The 22,906-nt window shown below is 46.2% G+C and overlaps 1 protein-coding gene across 2 annotated transcripts in view; it reads right to left on the bottom strand.

Annotated features, from left to right (window-relative positions):
• Positions 1-22,906, bottom strand: part of SEMA3B (semaphorin 3B) — a 540,590-nt gene that overhangs the window by 273,485 nt on the left and 244,199 nt on the right. Inside the window, exon 1 of one of the 2 annotated variants that reach the window (XM_078661259.1) lies at positions 13,699-14,232. The exons of the other annotated variant lie outside the window; for it this stretch is intronic. The gene's annotated coding sequence lies outside the window, so the exon portion shown is untranslated. Of the gene's footprint in view, positions 1-13,698; positions 14,233-22,906 lie in introns of those variants that run through there. 2 annotated transcript variants of the gene reach the window in all.

Here is a 22,906-nt window from a genome sequence, read left to right as displayed (position 1 = left end):
GTGAAGGGTTTATAAGGCCCATTATTTTCTGCAGTTGAAGAGCTGTGTATCATAGGTACCAAGTTTCCGATCCCTTCCTGTAGATGTAGATGTATGATCTCCTTTCCAGGTCTCTGGGCCAGGAAATTCCTTTAGGTGAAGGTTCTTCGTACCTTTGTTCTAATCCTGTAAATCCAGACCGTCTTTAACTGAAAACCTTTTGACCCCTGGTTCTAGAATCTGAGATATTAATAACAAGCCAATCATGGCTGCTTGAAGCTGATGCTCCTCGGTGAACCATCTTACCAGTCTCCGGATCTGCATTCCGCCGCACTGTTATTCCTCCCGGAACAACGATTCAGCTACCGGATTGCAGGCTGATCATTTGAAGATCAATATCGCCTTTCTCCATTCCGGCTTTGCTGAGAAATGAGCCATGACTTTCCATGCCAATGAAGATGCAAAGATGGCGCCTGGTGCTCGGGGAGCTTTGAGAACGCTCCCGGGGCCGAAAGAAGTGCTCCAAGATGCCTCTGACCTCAGTCTTTTTCCGTCTCGAAACACCCCCAACACTCGGCCCACATCCCGACTAGCGGGCTGAACCCCCCGGGGAGATTATCGCGCATTGTGCCACTCGTTTGTCCGCACTGCCACTGAGTTACGGTTGCGGCTGGAGGGGGAGGGGCACGTGAACCTGACCTGCTGCATCCCAAAAGACAGGACTTCTACTGGGGCCCAAACCCGGTCGCAACTAGAGGAGGAGGGGCACAAGAGCCCGACCTGCAGCGTCCCACGAGACCGGAGTTTTATTGCGACCCGCGGCTGCTTCTGAGTTATGGTTGCGGAGGGAGGGGGAGGGGCACATGAGCCTGACTCACAGCGTCCCATGCGACCGGTCCTTGACTGGGGTCTCAGCCGGCGCCTACCTCTGTGATACGATCTGCAGCGACTATGGACGTGGCGGCTGCAGGTACGGAAGTCTGATCTTGCTAGACTATTGACATCTTCCTAGCAGCCCCCGGCGGCAACAAGGGGACCTGGGAGCACATTGTCTTGTATAGCGAGTGGTGGAGGGGCACAGGGGAGAAAGCGCCTTCGATGCAGCCACGAGTGTATTCCGTAAACACACACCACACGTGATGCATGCGGTAAGCGGGTTGAGGCAAGCCCCAAAGTAAAGTGAGGTTTGCAGAGGCTAATAAGAAAAGTAGAGCACCCATTGCACATCAACCACCCCCCTCTCTTAGAGAATGATTAAGTGGGGACTGGCAGTATGTAACACCATGGACATAACCTTTTACTTGACCTCAAGATGGCTGCCTCAGTGGTCCCTTCCGCCCTGTACTACTACTCGGGGACTAAATCTGGACTTCGAACAGAACTCGAAGCATGGCCCCCATCTGGCCTACCCATCTAATCACTGAACCTGCGAACAACTGTGGAGACATTGCTTTTTGACTGATGCCCGGTGGAGCTACATGATAGCTATAGAGGAGATGGGCCGCGGACTTCCCCTCTGCCCTCTCCTACCCAGCAGGACTTTGGGCGGACTTTCCCTCGTCTCTCCGTCGCTCTCTCCCTCATACCCCTTGACCCTACCCTTTCCCCTCTACTCTCCTTTTACCCCGTCCTCTTTGCTCTTTTAATGTTTTCCCACAGAGACCTAGCGTTCTGGGCGTTGCTCGGTGGAGCTACCTGATAGCTAAAGAGGAGATGGGCTTTGGACTCCCCCCCCCCTGCCATCACCTACCCAGCTGGTCTTCGGACAGATATTCCTTCGTCTCCCTGTCCTAACTTCCCCAATCCCCCTTCCCTGCCCCCTTACTTTTCTTCGCTTCCATGCTCTTTAAATGTTTTTCTAGCAACTGATGTTGCCCGAATCTAATCTACTGTGTAATTTTGTGGAACCTTATGTAAATGCACTCTGATACCTACGGGTCTAGGCAGCGCTATATAAAACTCATTAAGTAAATAAATGCCTGCAAGCGAAGGGCTGCATGTACCTGTGCTAGGACCAATCCTATGGGTCCATTCGGTCCTTGAGGGTCTAGCTGGGAAGGGTTGGAGTGAAAGGATGTCCTATAAATCAGCTCATTACCTGCACACACAAGTCCTGGTCCCTGGCCAAGGCACTTTCCAAGAGCAATGAATCCTCCCAAAAATGATAGGACATAAATCTAGTTTCGGAACTTTGCCAAAAATGCAGCCCTCGGCTCCCTCTTTGGATGTACAACCAAGTAAGTAGAACATTACAGACAGAAATAAGAAAGAAAAACTTTAAAAACGTAGACAGGAAGAAAAAAAAACAAAGCAGCATATAATGTAAGAGAAGTAAGGATGAGAGGTTGGTTGAGTACCATGGTGAGAGTTGAGGTTGAGAGAGGCAGAGAAAGAAAGTAGTGGAAAGTAAGAGAAAGAAACAATAAGAAAGAGAAACAATAAGAACAGTGCTGCTGGAGGAAGGGAAACAAGAAAAACGATGCTAGACAAGCATGACAGACTATTAGAATTATATGCTCAAAAGGTACAAAAAAAGCACTAATGAAGGGGGAAGATCTCCAGCCGGAGATTGCATCAGCCTGGAGAAGGTGCATACAGAAAGCTGAAAGATTAGACTTTTCAGAAATGTGTGCTGATCCACGACCTGATGCCCAGGTCCAATATGAAGAATCCTGAACTGAGCATCTAGGGAAATGTCCTTATATAGAAGCACGAAGATTCAAAATAGATGCAGCATGTTATAAAATATATACAAAATAAGTGAGTTGTCTCCTATTACAAAAAATAAGGCGGCAGAAAAAGAAGTAGAATATGCGTATGCCACTACACAGTGTAATACCACTATATAATTGTCGAAATATCCACCTGCAAAAACATTGCATTCAGAATATCAGCTGACGCTATATTGTTACGGTATGTAGAGCGGAGTAGAAAATCTATTTTTAACACTGTATACATACTAAGGCTATATAGACGTAGTAGATATTGTAGAGGTAGGATTTATGTGGGTCAATAGTTCGACCACAATATACTGAAATAAAACTCACTAACCCTGTTGTACACTTCTAAAACAATACACCGTCAAACAGTGACACCAGACGCAATGAAATGCTCCAAGAACAACTTTTAAAAAGACATCAAATGTCTGACAAACTATGAGACATTCAAAGGCCAAAATATACTATCAGATATTGGAAATGTAAACACGTTAAAAAGTTAAAGCTTTAGATAAGACCACTCAACGGTCATTTTAAATATTAGACAATTCTCTAACATCACCTTAGACTCAAAAATCAACAGATGCTTTTTGACCATCAAATATCAACCTGTTATCATTCACTCAAAGACCAAAAGAAGCTACAAGACAGTCAAACAACAGACACAATCACAAACTCACAGACCACAGAAAGTTTCAGAAAATGACATTCAAACACTATCAGACAGCGAAATACCTCAGCACTTCTAAACACTCAAGGACCAACACAGTCCAGAACTCAGGCATCCAGTGAACATCTTATACAATCAGACACTCAAATAAAGCAACCAATAAACCAAAAACTAGCTAGAGGTACTAGATAACCAATGAGCCAAACACACGTGTTCAGTCAAAGACCACCATGTATAATCATATTGTAAGCATCCAGAAAACTAAGAGCACAAGGATGCAAACCAGAAAACAACATCTTAAAACCACTAAGCCCTTGTACAAATATGATTAGAACTACAAAACGATCAGAGGGTAAAGGACACTATAAAACATCAGAGTAAATTACATTGTCAGGTGTTCAAAGACCAATGAGAAATACCAGACCGTCATGAAATAATGGAAATTAGCAGCATACTTAAGACCAACAGATCAACAGACATCATCAGATATGAAGCAAGAAGCACTTTCTGACAACCAAAGATAAACACAACACTAGAACTACAGACAATGATACTACCCGTGTAATAGAGAACAACCAACACTCTGAAACCACAAGACATCCAGGGGTTGGTGACTAAACATTACTTGACAACCAGAGAACAATTAACACTATCAGATATTCAGAAACTTGAAATGAGATGTCATATTAAATAGGAAAGTGGCAGAAACGCACCAGGCTGGAAGGTACGACCAGACAAACAGAGATTAATTAACCCAACTAGACAACCAGACACAGAAACCCTTTTGGGAAAATTGAAACCAAATGACACTAGTTGATAATCAGTGGGTATTACAACATAGAAGCCACAAGACCAGCAGACATTTTTAAACAGCTAAAGGCCAATTGACACTAGCATTTATAAGGAGACCACTGAATACTATTATTGTCCCAAAGAGAACAATAACATAACATAAGTGTTTGTAAAGCACACGTTCAACCAAGGGTATCTTGGTGCTGAGTAACAGACGTTTATTGTTACCCAATGGTACTCATTTTATCGACCTCAGAAGGATGAAAGGCTGAGTGGACCCGCTAGGATTTGAACCTGTGACCATGAGGTCAAACACAGGCCCCTGGAGTGGGCATGTTAGTCCACTAAGCTACCAGACCGGGCAAAATGAGTAATGAACTATCAGACACCACAAAAGGAAATACAGACAAGCATGGGCAAACTTTAACCCACATTAAATTTTAGGTCCATCTAGGTAACCATGCTCCTGTAGGTGGCATAAGAAACCCAGAGACATATGACCACAGACATTCAGAGACCAATGGATAATACCAGAGACAAGCACACACACTAGCAGATAACTTCAACAAATGGGCAATATCAGACAACCAAATACAAGCAGATGCTACCAGACAAGCAGAGAACAATGGACACTGGCACAACTGAAGAGCAGTAAAACCCTTGCAGTAAAGCACAGCACCAGAGAACCAATGGACAATTCTGGCATGCCATAAAATCTTAAATCAACTGAGATTTAAGCACGGTTCTGCCCAAATTCATTGATCGACAATTGAAGAATTTATAAGCAACTGCACGGACCCTGAAGTACCGTTTCTTAACCAAGATTGTAGCACGCTCCCTGTTAAGTAGGAGCCCACGGGCCCAACCATCTACCGTCAAGGCTGCCCCTCATTGAAGGTGGCATTTTGGTGCCCTACTCCCCACATCACTTTCTAGTCCTGAAGAAGACCCCACAGTAAGGTGCAACTCAACCTACAATAACCAGGGGTCGAAACGTCGACTTTCTTTTGCAAGACCTACCCACAATCAACAGATCATTGTCACTGTGTTTTATTATATGGGATAGGATTATAAAAATGTTAAATATGTATGGGGCAATAACAAAATGCCCTGAAATGTCAACCAAAAAGATGTTTTTTGTGACTGCATCTGACTTCTGAAACTACTTTACACAACCCCGATCCTCACAAATCACCGACCACTCCCCTTCCCCCTACCCTTTTTTTCGCCTCACTTTGGGCACAACGTTTATCTATAGAGTATATGTGTATACATAAAATGTATATGAATGAGGATGTGAATAAATAACTTCACTCATTAAAATCGTGTTACTAGTTATATGTACATGAGTTTCAAGTATTTTTGTATGCATTGAGAAACACGTAGACTGGGACCCCTACCTATGCAACATATTCGGGAAAACAGCATATTATAAAATTATATAATAAAATATTCTTTAAAATAACCTAATACAAAGTTAAAATTATTTAAAATCACTACAAATTTCAACTAATTTTCTCTAAGGTAACTTTTCATTTCTTTCATATAGTTCCCCACTGCAATCGCTATGTCAAGATTTGGCATTTCTGTTAATAGTTCTACTGCATTAATCCGTTGCCTTATATCATATTTTGAAAATAACGGGCGGAGATAAAGTTTACGCTGCTCTAATAATATTACACAATCTAGCAGAGGGCACACATAGCTAGAGGCCAATGGATCCTACCATATTACAAAACAACCAGACCTGAACCACCACATAGAAATACAATCAGACACCGGAACATTACTAGCGAAAAAGAGACCAACACACCACTCAAATTAATCTAATAATACTAATTCTTCTCTGTAGTATGCGCTCTAGTCTATGAGCGTGAACGCGATGACGCGTTACGCTATAGACAGGAGCGCGAGGCGGGCGCATGCGCAGGAAGAGCTTGGTGAAGGCGCGAACAGGGATAACGGCAGTTGGCGACCGGAGCGAGTGCTGTACAGACGCTCGGCGCCCTAATGCTCATATTGCTTGGTGATAAATTCGAATAAAGAAGTTACACACCTACAGAGTCTCAGTGCATAGTGTGGGGGCAAGGAAGCAACATTACATTGGCGACGAGGCTGGGACCACGAACACCAGTGAGCACAGTGGTCAGGAGCAGGCACCCTACAACAGCCCCACACCAACCAGAAGGACAAATAGCAACAAGGATGAGCAGAGGGCGTGGCAGTAGCGCAACAGCACGAGTATAAACTACAATACAGCTCCAACAACCAGGTCAGTGCTGGGCTAGGGAACGGAGAGTACAGCTGGCACCCTGGCAGCCAAAGGCACCACCCCCAAGTCAGAGGAAGGGGCACAAACTGACAACCCCACGCAGGCTATAAGGGACAACACCCCAGGTAGTCCCAGAGGGCAAGGTGACACGGCAGGGAGTGCAGGAGCATCCGGTGTACCCGTCCAACACAGTGCCCAGGCAGTAGACCCCAGAGGCGAGGCCAAGATGGCGAATCAAGCGTCGGCCCTGATGGCCCCTGTCCCATTCCTGCCTAGACCGGGGGAACCACAGTTAAAATGGGAAGATTGGAAGGAATACTTTCAAAACTACATTGAGGCACTTGAAGATGAAAATGAGGGGGCATTCACCCCGGAAAGGAAGAAGAGATTGTTACTCCACAACCTGGGCCCGGAAGGGGTGAGAGTGTTCAAAAACCTGGTGCCCAAGGAGAGGGGAGCGACTGAAACAGATGTCTTTAAAAATGCACTAGATGACTTGGACAGCCATTACCGTCCAGCAGTTTGTGTCTCCATAGACCGGTATAATTTCCAACAGAGGAAGCAGGAGGCCGGCGAATCGATTGATGACTATGTGGCAGCGCTCCGGCGCCTGGCCATCACGTGCCAGTACGGTGCTCTACAGGAGGAGTACATCAAAGACCAGATTGTCATGCATACCACCAGCAGGGCTGTCCAAGACAAACTTTGGGCGCAGAACGAGACATCACTTAAAGAAGTTGTTGCAATGGTCAAAAAGGCAGAAATGTCAAAACGCGGCGCTGATGCAGCCAAACGAGAGGGCGCACCGAGACAGATGATTAACAAGATAGACGAAGCGTCCCAGCCCAGCAAACCCAGAGGGATGTATGGAGACCAGAGGAAGGATTCGAGATGGACAGGGAAACAGACGGTCCGCCCCGGCTCAGACAACAAGTTTGCGTGTTACAGATGCGGCAGCACGGCGCATTCGGCTCACGATAAACGCTGTCCCGCGTTCCGCGCCAGATGCTCGTTTTGTGGCCTGGTCGGCCATTTTGAGAAGGTATGCCGCAAGAAGGGGAAGAAGTCCACGGTCAAGTGCGTCGATTCAGCCACAGCGGACGTCAGCGAGGAAGACGACCTGGAAGATGGAGATTTGGTGCTATGCATCGAGGACCAGGTGCTGGAATTGGCGGGGAAGCGAAGAGATAAGCCTCGCACGGACATGCTGATAGGGGGAGTGAAGGTACATGTGGCTGTCGATTCAGGATCTCCCTGGACCATCGTGCAAAGATCCATATGGGAAGAAGACTTTGTGCCAGTAGTGGGGCCAGACCTATGGCCGCCGGACATCAAACCCATCTCGTATACAGAGAACGCCATTCCTCTGGTGGGGTGCCGAGACTTCACATTTGAATTCAGAGGAAGGTCAGCCACGTGCACCCTGTATGTGGCAGAGAAAGGCCCATCTGTGCTGGGGTGGAGAGACGCAGGGGATCTAGGAATCATACTCAACCCAGGTGGGAAAGAGCAGATTCTATTGACGGACGAGTGGCCCCTCACTAGAGATGAAGACTGGAAATCTACATACCCCAAGGTTTTTGATGCCTCAGTCGGAAAACTGGACAAGTTCGTCCACAGAATGGTCCTCAAGGAGGGTGCAGTACCGGTGGTACACAAAGTCAGGAACATACCCATATCCACTAGCGGAGCGGTACAACAAGAACTTCTGAGGCTGGAGGAGCAAGGCATCATAGAGCCGGTGGACAGTGCGGAGTGGCTATCCCCCTTGGTGGTGGTCAAGAAACCCAATGGACAGGTTCGTCTCTGCGTTGACCTCCGCGAGCTCAACAAAAATCTCATTGTGGAGAGATTTCCCCTGCCCAGAATCGAGGAGATGCTAGCTAAGACGAAAGGTGTAACACACTTCTCAACCATAGATCTCACGTCAGCATACTATCAGATCGAGCTGCATCCTTCGAGTAGGAAGTACACCGCCTTCATTACACCCTTTGGGTGCTACCAGTTCCGGAGGATGCCCTTTGGCCTGGCATCCGCAGCGGCTGTATTCCAGAAGCTGATGCATCGGCTGTTCAAGGACATTTCGGGGGTACAGTACTTTCAGGATGACATCCTGGTGATGGGCTCTTCCAAAGGAGATCACGACAGCAAGCTGCATAGAGTCCTGGGAGTACTGCAAAACAGGGGGTTAACGGCGGAATGGAGCAAATGCAGGATTGGTACTCACTCAGTGACATACTTAGGTCATGAGATTGGCACGCGGGGAATTTCACCCAAGGAACAAAACGTGAAGGCCATAAGGAATGCCAAAGCTCCCAGCACCAAGGAGGAAGTGCGGTCATTCCTTGGAATGGCCGAGTATTATAGCAAGTTTGTGAGGCACTTCGCCACCAGGACATACAGAATGAGGCAACTCATCAGAGACAAAACAAGGTTTGAGTGGGACTCAGAAGCGCAATTGGAATTTGACACGATAAAAGACTGCATCAGCCATGCTGTTCCACTGCAAGGGTATGTCCCCACGGGCAAGACCGTAGTGACTACAGATGCCAGTGATAAGGGCTTAGGGGCGGTTTTGGCACAAGCGAGGGAAGATGGATCTATTGAAACAATCAGCTTTGCTTCACGCGCGCTGTCCCCGACGGAGCAAAGGTACAGCGTCATTGAAAAAGAGATGTTGGCGGTCACCTGGGCCTTAGGCAAGTTCCGGCAGTTCGTTTGGGGCACAAGATTCAAGCTTCAAACCGATCACAAACCCCTGATCAAAGTCTTGACGTCCTCGGGCCATGAGACAGCGACCCCGAGAATAGCAAAAACGACTCTGAAGCTGCTCGATTACACCTATGATGTGGAGTACCTACCAGGAACGCAGAACAGGGTCGCAGATTACCTCAGCAGAGCTGCGGCGATGGAAGAGGCGCCGGAGGATGCCCTGGATAAGGAAGAGATGGTGGCCAGCATGGAGGACCATGAGACGACGATAAGTATCCAGGAATGGGTGGCAGCCTATGATCAGGACGTGGAAAAAGTGGAGATAAAGAGACATCTGACGTCAGGTTGGCCTGACAAAAGGAGGCTCACCGAAGGAGTACGGAGGTTCTATGAAATGAGAGAGGAACTGTCCCTGAGTGACTCGGGAATTTTCATCTACAGAGGTGAGAGGGTCGTGCCACCAGAATCACTAATACCCAGATTATTAACTCAACTTCACGAAGGACACCTGGGTATTGTGAAGACCAAGGCACGTGTCAAGCAAATGTATTGGTGGCCAGGCATGGATATCCACATAGAGAGGCAAGTGAGGGAGTGTGGCCAGTGCCAAGGAGCGGACAAAGTGTTAAGACCACTCCGACCAGCCTTGGGGAAGTTTGACACTCCGCAGAGCCCCTGGGAGAACGTGGCCATCGACATTCTAGGGCCTGTCCTGGACAGCAAAGGTGTGAACAAGTATTTATGTGTGGTAATAGACAAGTATTCCAAATGGCCTGAAGTGGACATCCAAGAGTCCATGGATACGGACACGATTCTGAAATTCCTGACGACGGTGTTCTTAAGAGAAGGTATTCCCAAAAATATCCTCAGTGACAATGGGCCGCAGTTTGTCTCAGACAAATGGATTAGGTTTATGAGGAGGAACGGGATTGAGTCTAAACACACAGCAGTATATCATCCAGCATGCAATGGTCAAGTGGAGCGGTTCAACCGCGTGCTAATGGGCTCCATACAGGCGGCCATCACGCAGGGAAAGGACTGGGAGACCGAAGTGATGAGTATGCTGTGGGCCTACAGGATCACCCCCACGGCTGTGGGGTACAGTCCATTCCAAGTGCTAAGAGGACGACATCCGTTCACCCGGGACAACGTAGTGTGGAGGGAGAAGACCATCACCAGCAAATGGTCCCCCGCGGTGGTTCAGCACAACTTGGAAAAGGCCCAGAAGATCTATGCTGCAAACTATGACAAACGTCGCAATGTGAAAGGGACAGAGCTGGAAGAAGGAGAATGGGTCAGGGTCAAACTCCCTACCCTACAAAAGAAAGGTGAAAGCAAGTATAGCCAGCCTTTACAGGTCAAGGAGGTGCGAGGCAGGGCAGCCCTCCTCAGCGACGGCAGGGTGTGGTCCCAAGACCGCATGGCCAGAGTCAACAAAATAGTTGTGTGGCCCAAGCCCGAGGAGATAGAGATACAAGTGGATTCCCGAGAAGCCAGGCCTCAAACAGAGCACAACGATGAAGTCCTGCCCGATGGAGCAGGAGAGGACAGTGAGGCGGAAAATCCAAACACAGAGTTTACCGCCAGAGACGGTACACCGACCGGTGTAGCACAGAGTGGAGATCAGAGAGATGGAGCGAGATCAGGAGGAGAAAGAGAGGTGGAAGAGAACATGCCGGTAAGACACACCCGTAGTGGCAGGGCAGTCACTGTGCCCTCTCGGTATAGAGACTTTGAAATGAGTGGACACTAGTCATAGGTATGCCAAACCTGAGTGCCCTCCAGAGACTATTGGGGACCATGGACACACAGTGAGAGTTGGGGAAAGGTTGTTTTGTTTATTGTTGAAAAGGGGAGATATGTAGTATGCGCTCTAGTCTATGAGCGTGAACGCGATGACGCGTTACGCTATAGACAGGAGCGCGAGGCGGGCGCATGCGCAGGAAGAGCTTGGTGAAGGCGCGAACAGGGATAACGGCAGTTGGCGACCGGAGCGAGTGCTGTACAGACGCTCGGCGCCCTAATGCTCATATTGCTTGGTGATAAATTCGAATAAAGAAGTTACACACCTACAGAGTCTCAGTGCATAGTGTGGGGGCAAGGAAGCAACATTACATTCTCTAATCCTTTTTTGGGTTCTGGAGTAGTGTGCTACTCGCCAAAGAGCGCTTCGATACCTCGCCTGGGGTAGTAAGCGCTATATAAATGCAATTACAATTACACACTGCCAGGTAATCAATATACAAAACTCAGCAGTAGAGTAGCAAGGATGCCATGGGCCCTGGTGCAGGCAAGGAAAATGGCCCATTTGACCACTGCTGGGGTAGTAAAATTCAGCAATTATCAGGGTTCGAAGAGCCTTGGTGTCACTGCACCTACTGCACCAATGGTAGATATGCCCCACCCAGCACGAACAGTTTAGGACGTTTAGGACGGTTCGAAAGTCTATACAGTGCCTGAATTCACCAGGAACAAAAGGATATTATGTTCCATCACTCGCGTCATTGAGCTGAAAGTAACTGTCTTCAATTGGGAAGAAAGGGGAGCGAGAGGCGGAAATAACTCCGGTGTGATGCAGTCAGGATAGCGCTGCGGGAGGACGTCTCTAGGCACCTACGCCGGAAGGCTCTGACCCAGAGCAAGTTCTAGGTCAGAGAAAAGAACCGCTTCTGGAAATAAAGTGATGGGGTTATGTCTTCGGCGCACAACTCAACTAAACCGCCCCTTGTGGTGAAAATAGCACTTCCAGGGCTTTTAATGTGACTCGTGTCCTGTAATTAGCTTCTCCAATTGAAGGGTGGAGCCTGGGGCCCGCCCCTTCGGGGTTCGCAGAGAAGCAGACAGTCTGTTATAGTGGGTTAACTGGGGGCGGGGTCCCGTGGCTCAGAATTGAGGGGGCGGTTATGAGGTGTTACTGACTGGCTCTTCTAAGGCAGTACAGAACAAAATTCAAACTACACGGTGCAGAGTGCTACCCATGTAGGTAAGCGCCTCGGCGCCCCACATGGGGTAGTAAGCGCTATGTAAATGTTGCAATACAATACAGCCGTGTTTTTCCACACCAAAACCACGAAATACGTAGCAAAGCTATGAGTGCGAGGCGAAAGGGAGAAAAGAAACGCGCAGGTCAGAGTCCGATGAGTGGGAGAGGAGCGGATCGGTCTGAATGCGGGAGTAAGAGGAGGGGGTTGTGGGGGGGGGGGGAGATGTGAGTGGGATGAACAGTGAAAGTGAAAATGAAAGATTGGTCAGTGAAAAGTGAGATTGTGCAAGACAGGGGAGAGAAGAACGGGGCAAAGCAGTGCAGAGAGGACACGGAGGCAGTGCCAAGACAAGAAATAAAATCAACTGCCCTCTAAATTAACTAGTTTTCTCTGGAACCCAGTACCACAGGTTGTGTCGTTTCAATGTGCTATAAAACACTGTTATGATTATTACCCAATTTAATGGTCCTCAAAGTGTCGGCATGGGAAGCATAAAAGACTGAAGTGGCCCTATCGAGATTCGAACGTGTGACCTATAGTTCACAAGCAGGTGTCAGCCCTCACTGCTTAAACTACTGATCCACCTTGCTAAAACAAATGCGAATGCTATTTAATCGATAAAAAAATATCATAAAAAATAGTGAGCAAATGGGAGAGGTGTAGAGACAGAAGAGGACATAAAAACCATAACAGAAGAAACATAAGTAAAGGAGTAAAGAGACTTAAGGGAGAGAGACCTAAGAAAAGAACAGAGGGACGAGAACAGACATTTATTATTTTTCGCAGTTTTATATCGCGTACTGATTTACTTTACAGGTGCACTAGTTACATTTAACACAGGGATATTGAGTCATTTGCCCAGAATCAAAGGATGCTGCGCCGACGCCGAGACTTGGAGCTGGTTTCCCAATTGCAAAGTCGGCAGCTCTGGCTGAACCCACATCCTCTCCCTGGATAACAAATGCCGAGGTAAGTAAAGGGTGGTGGATGCATGCACAGAGAAGGCCAAAGCGGCTACGGTGGTGATAGAGAACATATGGGCAGGAAGGAGATACAGAGGGGGTAAAACGAGGGAGAGGAAAGTGTTGCTATGGGTAACTGAAAGAGAAGAGGAGGTGAGGCATGGGGAGGAAAAGGGAGATTTTAAAAGAAGGAAGAGTTGGAGAGAAGAAAAAAAGGAGGACGAGAAAAATCTGGAGATGAGTAAAGAGTACAGAGACGAGAAAGTAATAGACCTGAAAAGAAGAGAGGTGTGGAAAGAAAGAGAACACAGAAGGTGGAGAGAGATGCAATTTAGAGAGAGAGAGTGAGAAACAAAGAAAGAAAACGGGAGTCAGGAAGTGGAAGATGCACTACAAGAACGTAGAGATGAAGAGAAGAAAAGAGGAGAAACGTGTAGGAGTGCGAGGCACGATGGAGTGAGACGAAGAAAGAGGATGTCGGGAAGAAAAGAGAAAGTTTAATAAAGCTGGAGAGTGCGGAGCTGCCCCCAACTACGTCCTGCATCACCTGGCTATGCGGATCAAGGTGACAGCGCCCCTTTCCCACATCCCTATGCCGAGGAACCCTCACCTGAGTCCGCCGCTCCTGCCTCCGAGAGGGCCTCTCTTTCCCCGCTCAGGGGCTGCGCCGGGTCTCCTCAGGACCCCTCTTACACCCCCGGCTCAGCCAGCCACACGCCTGTTCTCTCCGCCGAGATGCCCTCTTCCCCGTCAAGGTGATGGGCGCTGAGTCACCTGTAAGGTCCGCGCCCACGGGAGCGCCGCGAGGCGCTGCAGCCCTGCGGGGGCGCTGCACCTGTCCCGTCGGCCCCTCCTCCAAGGCACAAAAATGGAAGAATAAGAATAAATAATAAAAGTACACCCGAGATCAAATCAAAGCCACGCAGCGGCGTTCAAAGAAATCCCGAACAAGTAAAGTGAATCCTGTTAGTGTCAGGGTCCAGTCTCTCCGGAAGGTGGGGCGCGACACCGGCGCATGGCACCCAGAAAGGCGTTTACTCTCTGCACAGCACGGACCACCGCCTCCTCAGCACTGTGGATGCCACAGCCCGGGCACAGCGAGCCACAGAGATGGCAAGTGAAAGCCCAGGGGAGGGAGGTGCACGGGGCGGGGCCTAGGTGTAGGGCGGAGAGGGCAAACCTCCCGCCCCCGCCCAAGAAAAGCGAGAGCAGCGGCAGAAAGTGAAAAAAATAAAAATAAAGGCAGCGTGCAAGGTGAGCGGAGGGTCTGCGCCCAAACGAGGCTGGGGTTGAGTGGCGCCCGGGGACCGGAGAAGGGGGAGGGAGGGAAGAGAAATAGTTACTTTCACACAGGGCGGAGGAGAGGGGAGGAGACCGGAATGCTTTTCTTTTTCCAGGAGCTGAATAGCTTCCCCGCCAGGAGATTTAATCTATCTTTCAATCAGACTGATTTTCCTCCCAGGCTCTCTCTCTGTCCCTGACCCGCTTCCAGTTCTCCTATCTTTACCTCCCTGACTTTCTCTCTCACCCATGTTGCTCCCTGACTCAACTAACTTCTTTCACTTGCTCCACCTTCCACCATATTTACTTTTTCCTCTTATTCGTCCTACGCTCTTGCAACCATTCCCGTCCCTTCTGATTTCCTGCTTTCTTTCAACGTTGTCTCTTTTCCCTTTCCTGTCGTCATTACTCACTCCATCTTTCACTGGCACCCTTCCTTCCAACCAAGCATTTCCTAATGCTACTACCCTCAACTCGCGCCCCTCTCTCTCATCGTATAACTGCCTTGCCTCGTCCCTGCCAAAATTTACTTCTGCACGTCGATTACCTATGTCTTCAATCTTCTACTGCACTCCCCGCCCCCATCGCGCTCTATCAACCCCCCCCCCCTTCTTGTGTCTCAAACAAGTGGACGTGAAAAGAGGGATAGTCACATCGAAAGATTCCAGCTGATGTTTGCACTTCACATGGCACTGGCAAAGTGCGCCCCTCGCGCGCACACATTCGATCCTCGCGACCCCCACTTCAGGCTTCTTGTCCGCGTCGCCACCGGATGATGCAACTCCCCCGTCCTCTGTCTCCACACATCGCAGGTGCCACCAGGACGTCTCGTTTTGGCTGTAAATTATTCTCTGTCAGGGCAGCCAAACTTCAGAAAAGCTTCTTTGTGCCCTTCGTAAGATTCCCTTATTGTTACATTTCAGGAAAGCCTCGATAGCCTACCTGGCTTTTTAAGGGCAAAGACTCTTTCCTGTCATTTTGAGCTCTGAATAGCACCGGAGATACATTTCGAGGTATTTGTTGCACTTAAAACATTATATAATATACCATAACTCACCACAAGTATGAAAGGGAAGCGTTTCTATTGGCTCGATCATTCATGTCTCCTTCGGTCAAAGATCATGTCTTTTTGACACCGCTTCCTTGATTTATGTCCTGGTTACCATGCATGTGCTTAATTTGAGCCGGGCTTACTGGTGCTGGCCAACAGCAATTGATTGTGAACACCGGTACTTATGGCAGTCTGCCACATGGTGGCGCTGTCTTCCTAAATTAGCGCATTAACGGTTTATTATTAATACAATGTACATACAAAAAAACTAATACCTTCTCCCCCAAGCCACTCTTATAGCTTTGGGGGCTTGGAATAGTCTGAATTGTCACACTTGTAGGAGGGTGATGGTTCATACTGTCATCATCATCATAACAAACTTTATTTGATCTATCAAAATAGACCATAAAAGTACAAAGAAAGGAAACATATTACAATAAAATAAATAGATACCGTTATCATTTCCAGTACATAATGAGTTAGTACTGTCATTTGCATTACTGGCAGGGGCAATGGGTGGAAAAAGCTGCAGTGGCCTCCTGAAAAGCGCCTGGCTCTATTTTTTTTAAACAAATTAATCAATCAATCAATCAATTAATACATTTGTAAAGCGCGCTACTCACCTGTGAGGGTATCAAGGCGCTGAAGGGAGGGGGGGGGGTGCCACTACTGCTCGAATAAGCAGGTCTTGAGGTGTCTCCTGAAGGTGAGATGGTCCTGGGTCGTTGGTAGGTGTGTGGGGAGGAAGTTACATGTCTTGGCTGCCAGGTAGGAGAATGATCTTCCTCCGGTGGTGGCTCTGCGAATCCGTGGGACGGTGGCGAGGGCGAGGCTGGTGGAGCGGAGCTGGCGGATGGGGGTGTAGAACGAGAGGCGGTTGTTGAGGTATTCGGGGTCCATGTTGTGGAGTGCTTTGTGTGCGTGGGTGAGCAGCCTGAACGTGATCCTCTTGCTGACGGGGAGCCAGTGCAGGTTTCTCAGGTGGGCGGATATGTGGTTGTGGCGAGGGATGTCGAGGATGAGTCGTGCGGAGGCGTTCTGTATGCGCTGAAGCCGTTTCTGAAGTTTGGCTGTGGTTCCTGCGTATAGGGCGTTCCCGTAGTCCAGTCGGCTGGTGACGAGGGCCTGGGTGACCGTCTTTCAGGTTTCGGTGGGGATCCACCGGAAGATCTTTCGAAGCATGCGCATGGTGTTGAAGCATGAGGACGAGACTGCGTTGACTTGCTTGGTCATCGTGAGGGAGGAGTCCAGGATGAATCCCAGGTTGCGAGCGTGGTCCGTGGGTGTCGGTGCGGTGCCCAGCGTCGTATTAAGCACTGACATGGCTCCATCTGTTATCATGGTCAAGTCTCCTTTTACCACTCTAGCTTGGTTACACTTGTTTACAGTTTTTTGAATGTTAAGTCTGCATTTATGTGTTAACATTTCTGGTCATTTGGACAGTGCCAGCCGACAGCATTGGAGTCAATAAAACACCAGTTTCATACACAAGTTAATGCACATGCACTCACATGTTTGCAAAACCCCTTTCTTTCATATGGCCTGGTATTGCAGAGTCCCCTCAAGAAGTAATGGTCAGTAGTGACTGCCCCCATGTGATCCCTCATAAAACATCCAACACAATTATGTTTTGGATCAGGGATAGGAAACCCAGGCCGTATTTATTAAAATTAATAAAAAACATAATTCAAAATGATTTTTTAAAAATTAATTAAGAAGAAAACACCAACATGCTCACTCACATTTGTCATACAAATTTTGACATGATTTATGGCTATTCTTAACATGGATCTAATACATACCCATACCTAACTGGAACATGTACGTTTGTTTTCTGTGTATCCTGTATGAGCCTCAACTCATCATCCAGATCGACAGCTCCCCAGCCTCCCACGCAAGAATACAAAACATCCTGAAATTTATCGCCAACTGGATGACACCCAATTACCTCAAAATCAACCCCGATAAGACCGAGGTACTGGCCATCACCACCAACTCTAATCCCTGGAGCAACCTTTTCTGGCCTCGGGAATTGGGCACCGACCGTGGTTGTAAAGAGCCTAGGCATCAAAGCTGATGCCAAACTATCTATGACCCAGCAAGTGTCTGCAGTAGTGGGAACATGTGTCGGCCTGATGAGACAGCTACGGAAGCTTGCCCGTCTCCTGACTTTTGCCACTCTCAGACTGGCCGTGTTGGCCATGATAGTGTCACGTATCGACTACGGAAACGCCCTGTACATCGGCCTCTCGGAAAAGCTACTAGCTAGACTTCAGGTCATCATGAATGATGGTGCCAGACTAATCTTCAGACTGCCTAGAAGGGCCCATGCCACCTCTCTCCTATGCCAGCTGCACTGGCTCCCAGTCAAGCAGAGAACTAAGTTCAAGGGCCTCTGTATTGCTCACAAAGCCATTTATGGCCGAGCCCCCACCTACATTAAAGATCGTTTAAACCTTTACACGCCCAACAGCGTGCTACGATCCTCAGAGGCCTGCCTGCTGGTATGTCCTCATTTCAGCCTCGCCTCTAAAGGGGTAAGAGCTTTCTCTACCTCTATCCCCCCACTCTGGAACAAATTGCCGGAGAAACTGCGCAAGGAGCACGCCCTTCTCCCTTTTAGAAAGAAGTTAAAAACAGTTCTCTTTTCAGAAGCTTGGGACCTTCCCTAAATCTACACATCCCCAGGCCAGGACGTGCCTCTCTCTCCTGACAGCACTTAGAGACCTGACGGTGATAACGCGCTCTATAAATGCGAATTACATTACATTACATTACGTGCAAGGTCCTGATTGCTCTCCACTAATTTCCAGAGTGACCTTGCGCAGGAGGCCTGTTTTCCCAACCGATTCTTTCAGGGGCACCCCCTACGCCCTTCTAACATAACCCCCCAGGGGCTGATGTTATGCCATGTTGGCGCCCAATGCGCCTGCGCAGGGGTTTGCCCAAGTTGCCTACCCCTGCACCCTTCAGCCAAACGGCAGCGAGCGCCCCCTGGAGTGTGGTGAGGAACCACTGTTCCAACCCCAGGCGTCCCTGTTAACCAATGGGATGCCTACTAAGAGATGTAAAATGAGTCGATTTAATCAGGACCTTACCGCAGACCAAGGATACTCAGACATAAATACGACAATCAATAAAATACTTTCGAAAAACGTCAATTAATGTTTACATTTTTGCTGTGAAAGGAAAAAATTAATCACACACAACATTCCACATTAGCAAATGCCATTTGTTTCAAGACAACCTGCCCAGATTCGGACCACATTGACCCTAGCAACAATGCCTAATAAAATTAATTCCTAACAAACAACTTAGCTTCAGGGATGGTGGGTGGGGAAAGAAATTAAGGAGGCACAGCACGTGTGATCGTGTGGCATGAAACATCAGCATGATTTTCCCACTCAATGTAACCCTTCGATACTCATAGTACACCCTGGCCTTTACATGAAGCAACCGGTTCAACAGCAGCACTAGGCTGCTGTTTGGTTTACAAAGCACTAATATTCATAAATATATAAAATAAACAGCAAGCATGTATTTACAGTTGAAATGAAGTGAAAAAAAGAAGCACAGAAGGTGTCATCACCACTCAACTTTAGGAACACCTTCAATTCTGGAGACATCTTGCAACAAAGTGCATTTCATTAACATGCAGACACGTTACAGTAATTCTTTTTAAAGTCGACCTCGTATCTGGGGAACTGGGTCCGAGTCTCGGCAATGACGCTGAACATCCTTTGATTCTGGGCAAATCACTTAATCTCCCTGTGCCTAACAAAAATGAATGTGTCATTTAATGTAACTGGTGCTATGTACAGCGCTCTGATATCCGATTCGGGTCAAGTTCGCACTATATAAAAATCTGTAACACAAAAAAAAAGAGCAGTTTTCAAACATGAATTTAGAAACGTTCATGCCTCCTGTCACACCGACAACAATGCCAATAGTGAACTAAGAGGCACGCCAGTAGTTATGTGCACCCTCTGTCGGTCCTGGGTTGCTATCATACATGATATAGAAATATTCCCTCACGACCTATATCATTTTAAGATTGACAACTTCTATACTTTGACAGTTATTATTTAACACAGGGTGACAACATTAACTTTTTTTCATATATACTTTTTATGTACGAAATTTCATTCATCGATTTCTTCTTTTTATATTCAAGTTATCACAATTCATTTAATAAAACATGAGATAATTCATTGGGACAATAAAAGACAATAACCATACCATGCAGAGAAAACAACAAAAACCTAAACCAATCTTACAAATTCCCGAAACAAACTATCTCATTCACACTACATTCACTCTTTATTCTGCGTCTGAGGGATCGCAGGCTGTAACGCGAAGTTGTTACGCAAGGTCGACGCGTTTCGGTGGAGTAGGACCACCTTCCTCAGGACCTTTTGGCAGAATAATCAGATTTTCTCAAATGAATTTATAACCAATGCATGGATGGATATCTGTAATGATAAATAACATATATTTGTATCATGAATCTAATTTATCTATCTCACAATTTAATCGTGCATTACATAACTACTGTGACTCGAGTTACCCTGTGTAAACATCAGTGATTGCTAAATCACATTTCTTATTTCAGTACTTTATGTCTTACAACAGTGATCCAAAAACTGGCAGAACAGCACATGTCACTCTCTCCCAAAATTGAGAGTATAACCATAACGTGAATTTAAACAAGGAATAAGAAAAGCAAGAAAAAAGGGAAAAGTTCAAAAAGATGTTAAAATTTATATAACAAAAACTGCTTATCATCTAACTTAATATTAGAGACAAAAATTGTAAATGAGTATCCTATTTGTTTTGACCAAACATGAAGGTTATTACTACTTTAATTGTGACAATTATCGCAGGTGTTCTTACCCCGATATTTTCAGTAGGGTGGATCACCGCATCGGTTATACGTTCATATAAATGGAGTATGTCACATTAAAATGTTCCTAAATTGAATTAAATACAAAATATGCATCAATCAAACACTGACTTATGGGCATGTTGGAAGCATGGTTCTAGTTGGTACTATCTCTAGTTTTGTTGCTTACCCAGAGGACGATCTATCTATTCAAAGAATGGTCACAAGTACGAGGATTGTCTGGAGCTGTAAACCCTCCGCCGGAGGATATAATTTTCCTAGAAAGGCGATAAAATTCAATCACAAGAGAGACAAACAACTTTGACCAATGGAGATACCATTCGTGGTAATCACAGATGTGGCAATTGCCATGCTTGTGATTCCGCGATTATTGGTAACAGTCTCCAACACAATAATATGACCATTGCATTAAGATCTTTTACGAACTGCAGGAGTAAAAATATTGTCTACTACATTGTATGCCCATGTGGATTAATATACATAGGCGAAACGGGACGTGAGTTCAGACAAAGATTTAGTGAACATAAATCGTCGGTCAGGACTAAAAAGATGACAGCACCTTTGACCCAACATTGTGTTGATCATAACCACAAAGAAACAGAACTTAAGTGGTGTATTCTGGAAAAAAATCCAATATAGAAATGGGGAACAACTTGAAAGAACAAGAAAAAAACGGGAATGTTACTGGATCTTTCATTTTGACAGTGTCAGGACGGGCCTTAATGAAAACATTTCTTGGTATGTGACAGAATAATCTACCCTGCATACCTTTAATAATAATAAAAAAATGATAATCGGTTTCATATGGTTTACTTACTTCGCACAACTTAGATAATATTAGGTTGGTTGCTCCCAATATATTTCCCACTTAGGAGTCAGTCTATAATTATATATACAAAAAATCTCTCTAAATTGAGAATTTCAATCAATAGTATATACTGACATCTCTTTTTTGAGAATCTTGTGTGCATTGTATTATTTAATATCATTTACCAAGATATCTTCATGCGCAATGATAGTGCATTCCTGACACCCATGGGGGTCTCGCATAACTTATTAATATGTTCATATCATACAGTCTGAAGATATAGGAGGGGTTCTAATATTGCCTGACTATGATTTTTTCAATATTGCCCTGATTATGATTTTTTTTTAAATTGCCCTTGTCAGCGTAATCTATACTCCTTCCACTCATGTAAATGTGGGCATCATTTAAGTCTGAAACATCATTTAGCGAGAGAGCAGAGTTTCCAACATTGTCTGACTATGGTTTCGTCATTATTGCCGTTGTCAGTGTAATCTATACTTCTTCGGCTCATGTTGAATGTGGGCATCATTGAAGACAGAAACACCACTCAGCAATGGCGCCTGCGTAATTTGCCATTGCTACCTATTCAGTATGTGATTTTAAATCAATATGGAAACGGCTTTTTGTAAAACCTTGCCGATAATATTGTTGACTTCTCAACAACGCATAGTGTTTAAATAATGGATATTGGTTTTTTCTACCCCTCGCATATGGTAAATAGTAATGGCAGATTTTCGTAGGATGTGCCCAAGGCACCATGGCAACAGTAGCGCGTACATAAAATTGGTTATATCTTTTTAAACTCGGGTCAGCTCTATAAATGAGTAATAGTACTAATGACTTAGCCATATTCTTCGAAATACAAACCATTGATTAAAAAGCAACTAACACAAATATACAAAAACGACACCACTTAGTAATGGCGCCTGTTATCACGATCACGTGAACAGAACCATTTTGGCGCCAACGAGACTATACTTAAAGGTGGACGCTATGAGAGTGTTCTCTAGCTGACGTGATTGTACGAGGGAGTGCCGGAAGGAGCGTTACAGGACGTGTATTGAAAATAACAAAAGTAAGTGAAACTATAGGATGAACACGAATATCGTAGCCTGTTCTAAATCCTCAGGGGAACGAGTAGTTTATTTCAGAAGTTAGTTTAATGGGGACAAATTGGGATAGGGCACAGTAGAGATATTTTTGGCTTTTATGCCAGCAATCTGAATTAGGTAAAAAGAAACACGAACAAGCGGTTACTGTGTTACAACTTAGTTTAAATGAGATCTCCCGCACGTTTCCTCATTATTCTTACTATTCTGTGTCATAGTTAACTGCCATCAGACAAAAGACCTAACGTGAATGAATTGAGGAACATACACCAACCTACATAAATGAAAGAAGTATCTTAGGCGGCATCAGTGAACTAAAAAGGTTAGTAACAATGCTCTGTGCCCAATAAATATTTAGATAACATAGAAGTCTTACCTTTGGACTAAGGATTGCTATCGCCTTTCTAGGAAAATTATATCCTCCGGCGGAGGGTTTACAGCTCCAGACAATCCTCATACTTGTGACCATTCTTTGAATAGATAGATCGTCCTCTGGGTAAGCAACAAAACTAGCGATAGTACCAACTAGAACCATGCTTTCAACATGCCCATAAGTCAGTGTTTGATTGATGCATATTTTGTATTTAATTCAATTTAGGAACATTTTAATGTGACATACTCCATTTATATGAACGTATAACCGAAGCCGTGATCCACCCTACTGAA

The sequence above is a fragment of the Lissotriton helveticus genome, chromosome 9, assembly GCF_964261635.1.
Source record: "Lissotriton helveticus chromosome 9, aLisHel1.1, whole genome shotgun sequence".
NCBI classification, from domain to species: Eukaryota; Metazoa; Chordata; class Amphibia; order Caudata; family Salamandridae; genus Lissotriton; species Lissotriton helveticus.
This window is presented reverse-complemented; position numbering and strand designations above follow the sequence as displayed.